The sequence below is a fragment of the Haemaphysalis longicornis genome, unplaced genomic scaffold (genome assembly GCF_048455015.1).
Source record: "Haemaphysalis longicornis isolate Haplotype H1 unplaced genomic scaffold, Haemaphysalis longicornis Haplotype H1 scaffold_2, whole genome shotgun sequence".
Classification (NCBI taxonomy): Eukaryota; Metazoa; Arthropoda; class Arachnida; order Ixodida; family Ixodidae; genus Haemaphysalis; species Haemaphysalis longicornis.
This window is the reverse complement of record NW_027526295.1, coordinates 151,946,527-151,952,526: the sequence shown is the minus strand read 5'-3', so window position 1 is coordinate 151,952,526 and position 6,000 is coordinate 151,946,527.

The window sequence follows — 6,000 nt, the reverse complement described above, 5'->3', positions numbered from 1 at the left end:
ACACCATCCGGTGCCTATTAAACCAAGAGGGAAGACGCGTTACTCAGCGTAACAACCTACTGAGTATTCCACACGAGCATCAAGGAGATGAAACCGCATTACTGCAAAAGCTGCGGGACCTCTACATTCAGACTGCCCCCTGAGAACCAGCTAGGCCATATGCCGGTAAACCCAACCTTGAGCTGGACAGACCCATCACCAAAGCAGAAGTGTATGAGGCTATCTCTCATCTCAACACGCGATCTGCACCAGGCCCCGACGGTATTACCAATCGTGTAATAACCAACCTTGATGACTCGTCCATACAGGCTCTTACCGCCTACATGAACAAGGTGTGGAACACGGGAAACCTTCCCCTCACGTGGAAAAGCGCCCTGATTAAGCTAATTCGTAAACCTGGAAAGGCTCTAAAGTTAGAGAATTTGAGGCCTATTTCATTGACCTCTTGCCTCGGGAAGCTGATGGAGCACGTGGTTTTGACCCGTCTCAACCGCCACATGGACACGTATCAGCTTTTACCGCACACCATGGTGGGTTTTCAGTCTTCCCTATCAACGCAATACGTGATGTTACAACTTCAACATTAAATAATTGACATCCCGGGCGTGTCCCCACTTGATTCTCGAGTCATAATGGGGCTTGACTTGACTAAAGCCTTTGGCTGTGGGGCCCACAGTGCCATCCCTCATAATCTCAGTGACTTAAATGTGGGCAACAAGGCATACAACTACATCGCCGACTTTCTGTCCCAAAGGACCGCCCGAATAACGGTACAGGACCTCAAATCTGATTTTATAAGTCTGGGTAGCCGTGGCACCCCACAGGGGTCGGTCTTATCACCATTTCTATTTATTTTGGCCATGATTAAGTTACCTCCCCTACTACAGCAAATTCCTGACGTGCATCACAGCCTCTACGCTGATGATATAACAATCGAGACCGCAGGATGCAGGGACGGAGACATTCAAGAAAGACTACAAGAGTCTGCCACGATTGTTGAAAACTACGTCTCCTCACGCGGACTCACGTGTTCGCAGTTAAATTTCGCCTCTCCATCTTCTTGGCGAACTGATGGAGGCGAAATAGTGATGTTCTTTTGATGCGCGAGCCGAGAGGACGATCTCGACTCGCTCCGATGACCGACGACCGATGCTTGGAGCGGGTGAGGGATGAGGACTGCCTTCCTTGCTAGATATTAGGTTTATTTACATTATTTACAAAACTCCAAATTTACATCAGGTCAGAGTGACGGTTACATTGTCACTCTGCCCGCAGCAGCCTGTTCGGCCGAGATCTATACTCTTAGATCCCTCTCGACCGACCCCCGAGAAAACCCAACACTTCGGTTTTGATAACAAAAACTCCGCCTCCAAAAAGGGGGCGTACAAGAAAGAGAGAAAAACCCTTTAAACAATTAATAGAAACCATTGATTGGCCACATGAACCAGCCAATCACACACATGTCCCCACCTGCGGTCACGTGACCCAACTCTCTCTCTTATGCCCTCAAAGTGCGTTTCCTACGCACGCTGTTACACCCGGCCAGGAAATACAGGACATCTGCGGCCTAAAGTGAACCATCCATTACGTTCAGCGGGCGGCATCTGCACAAACAACAGCCAAGCCGAGGGCCCGGAGCGGTCCCCGCGCGGCTGACCTCCCTCCGCGCGACGCCTCCCACGACGTCGTGCGTCTGCGCGCGCGGCGGGACAATGAGGGTTGCTAATTCCCTCCCAGACTAAAGGGGCGCCGCCGGCCACCTGAACAGACCACGGGGAGAGACGCTGCCAGCCGAGGCGACCATCGTCGAGTCGAACGACCCGTCGACGAAGAGCGCCCGCCGCCGGAGTCGAAGATTTTCCAAACTTACACCGCGCGCGCTTTCAACACTAAGAGATACGATCATCTGGCCTCCCGTCAGCTTGTTATGCCGAATGACCCTGCCACCTTCGACGCGACAGAGGTACTCAGGCTAATCGCCCCGATCCTTTGACACACAAAAGGACGGGCACAACAGCTCTCCGCGGCTCCGAACTTGGCGTCCGTGCGGCTACATGAAAGGGACACGGGAAAGTAGCTACCAGCGGAGGCGACGCCAATACATGGGCCACCGGCGGCCTTCATTAATTACATGCGGAGCCCGAACTTAACATTCGCCTCAGAAGTCAGAGATCCTTATCTTCAGACCCACCACAGCCGTTCGTAGGCCGAGAAATGATCCGGATATACAGGTTCAGCTACAGGGAAGATGCATACCTCGAACAGAGTGTATGCGTATATTCGGTCTGCGCATACAGGAAACGGGAACCAATACGGTCACAATACAGGCCCTGCAAAACACGGCTACTCAAATTACTAGGCTAATTGCAAGAATACCGTATTTACCCGATTCTAACGCGCCCCCGATTCTAACGCGCACCCGATTTTCCTGGCAAAAAAACCGAAAAAACTTGCACCTCCGATTGTAACGCGCACGGGACTTTGTGACCCAGACAAACGAATGCGAGACAAACAGGCGATTTATTTCCCGAAGTAATCTCACTCATCTCACTCCTCGTCGCTGTCCGCTGACCACAACATTTCAGCCTTGGTGCCTTCAAGCGCATTCGCGATGCCACACTTCTGAACGAACGTTCAGCCATGGTCTATGGGATCGTGGCCCACCCCTCGCACGCCCATCCCGAGAGCTTCTCCAGAGGTGCACTCTTCAGCCGACCGCTCGTTTTGAACGCGTGGGAGCCGCTGCTGCCATTGCTGTTATCAAGTGCGCAAGTGAAACGATTTGACGATTTGTGTGAACGCCGATAGAAAGGCCTAGGCGCCTAGGCCATGGAGGAAGAAAAGCCTAGGCTTGCTGCATCCGAAAAATCTTTGCTAAAAGCTTTGGCGCCATCTGGAGATGGCGATGGCGATGGGTCGGACGAAATTTCCGCTGTTTCGGCAGTTTCGGTTTTGTATCCGATTCTAACGCGCATGCGATTTTTCGGCCTATTTTTTCGGAAAAAAAGTGCGCGTTAGAATCGGGTAAATACGGTAGCCATCAGATGCCATGGGCTCAAAGAGGGCAACATCCTACGTCTCGTGCATGCTTTCATTATAAGCAGAATTACCTACGTCACCCCGTACCTCAAGCTCACTCGAACAGAGAAAGAAAAGGTTGAGCGTATTATACGCAAAGCCATCAAGTTGGCAGTGGGCATCCCAATCTCGGCCTCTAACGAACGACTGATGGATATGGGCATACACAACACCCTAGACGAACTCGTCGAAGCCCCGCGCACAGCACAGTACAACATACTAACCGGAAGCGCCACCGGAAGAGCCATCTTAGACCTTCTCCGCATCTCCTGCGCAGACCAACACGGAACAAAAATTTTGCTTGGGGACTCCATGCTTGGGGACGAGTTACGCGCGCACCTCAGTGTGGCCCCTTTGCCTAAAAATATGCATCCGGAGCATCATCAAGATAGACGGCTGGCCAGAGCCACGACACTTCACAAGCAGTACCACTCCAACTAGAGGTCTGCTACGTTGACGCGGCGGACTACCACAGACGAAGAGCGGTAGTGGCTGTCCAGCAGGGCAATACGGTCGCATCATGCTCTGTCACAGAGGCTAATCCCGAAATCGGGAAGAGGTAGCCATCGCTCTGGCCGTTGCGGGCACGTCAGCCACGACCATTATACCCGACTCCAAGACCGCACTACGAAATTATTTACGAGGAAGAATATCCAAAGCTGCAGCCAAGATAATTCAAAGCAAACCAATCCTGCCCTCACGACATATACGTTTGATATATGGACACGAGCACACTCGTCTCTCTCGGGAAACGAGATGGCACACGAAGCGGTCCGAGGATTCAGCTACCAGGCCGACTTCGAAGACAACGTGCCGTCATCGACGGGGGGGGGGGGGGGGGGGGGGGGGGACAGGCTGGCTACATATCAAGAAATTATCCAGCATTATAGATTAGGCCGACGCACATTTCCAGCCGCTCATCGTACACTTAGCAGAAGGCAATCGGTTGCATGGCGCAGGGTACAATCGAACACCTTCCCACACCCCGCCCTGTGCCACCATGTCACCGCAACTTTCCAGAAATATACATAAGTGCAAGTGATGCGGCGCCGCAGCCGCCACGCTCCAACACATGGTTTGGGAGTGTCCCAATAAACCGGAGACACCAGGTGTACGCATTACGAGGCACGAGCAATGGGAGGCCGCGCTGCTTAGCTCCCAACCCGACGTCCAAACAGCAGTCGTCCAGCTGGCGGAAGACGCCGCCAGGGCCCATGGGTTCCTGACCGCCGTCTGAAGGGACGATGACACTGCCACTCCCAAGCAGTGACTCCGTCTTAACAGAGACGACTACAATAAAGTTTTTTCATCATCATCATCATCCATGCGCGGTTTCCGCGAGGCGCCGTTTGGCTGCTCTAGTGGTACCTCGAGCCACGCGTTATGGCGGTCACACTTACCGCGTTCCCGGTAAGTGTGACCGCCATAACGTTCGCCTTATCGGTGGCCCGGCGTTGTGACACGTAGTATGGGCTACATTGCCGTGAGGACGTTTGTGGTACGTTTTTGTCTCCTTCAGTGCATTGGAAAACAAGGTGCAAAACCACGGATTTTGGGGGCGGGCGCGGGAAGAACGGATCATTCTCGGCCTCACTCGCAGGTAGCACGCGGGGTAGCCCGAGGAGTGCTCAATCCGTGCGATAGGTACATACGTGATAAACGAATGCGAGATTACGCCTCGGAGGGACCGTGGTGAGTTCTGGACTGACTGAAGCCTTGACAATAAACGGTTGATTACCTAGAATAGGACCTGAGCGGAAAAGTTGAAAAGATAAAATGATTAGCACCAAGAAAGTGCGGTGTGTTTCCCGAAATTATTATTATAATTCTTTATTCGGAAGGGGACTCAAGGTCTCGTCAGGGATGGGGAGGGCGGTAAAGAAGGCGGAAGATCTTGAGCGTTGGGGAACGTATGCCCACCATTTTGCGAGCACGTCCTCCGTAAGAGCAGCCCCTGCTCTTATTTTGTGTACCAGGACTTGGGCCCCCCTGGGAAGTCCTCCCGGCAGTGGTCGTGGGTCATGAGGTGTAGCGGCACGGAGCTTAATTCGCCCTGCTCTCTTGCTTGGCAGGAGACTGGGTCGTGCCGGGCGGGAGGGTGTAATGGGTAGGAGCGGATACTTGCTTCGTCGCTCGCCCACACTTGGGCGGCCTCGTTCCCGACGCCACCCGCGTGCCGCGGCACCCAGTCCACCCGCACGGTAATGGATTTCGTTGTGCTAAGTCTCTTCGCAATTGTCTTGATGACGTGGCTTGTAGATTTGATGACTGGGGTGCCACCGAGTCTTGCCACCGCCTCCCTACTGTCAGTATATACGGTAAACGCCCGGCCGCGGTGTTCCTCCTCCTGGTAGCGATCTTCGATGTGGTTCGCCGGCAGCAGTACCGCCTCCTGCTCGTGTCGCACTGTGCTGGGCGTGGTGTCAAACTGAAACGCCCGCCTCACCCGCGCTGGCCCATCTGCACAAGCGACGGTAACGCGGTTGGTGGTCGCATCGACGGCGGCGTCCACGAATGTGGCACCTTCTTGCAGGTCGGCTCGCGCTTCTCTCTGTGGTGGTCCTTCCTGCAGACCCTCCACATGGGTTTGGGGGTGCGGATAAGCTCGCCCTCCCAAGGGGGGGATTGGATTAGGCGGTGGAAAAATCGGCGACCGAAGGTGCTAAGATCAGGCGGCGCATTCAGCAGCTGCGGCAGGTGAAGCAGTTCTACTGGCTGCATCATTTATTGTACAGAACGAACTGCATAGGTAGAAGGTTATGGGGACGAGCCTGTGTGTTGTGCAACTGCATCTCTAATAAGATCTTGGGACACCCGTTCTTGTCGCCACCGCTCAGCCTTGTCTTGGGCAGTGCATGTATTACAGCAGCTGCACAGAAGGTGCTCGGACACGGCACCACCCTGGCCTCCCCACCACACACT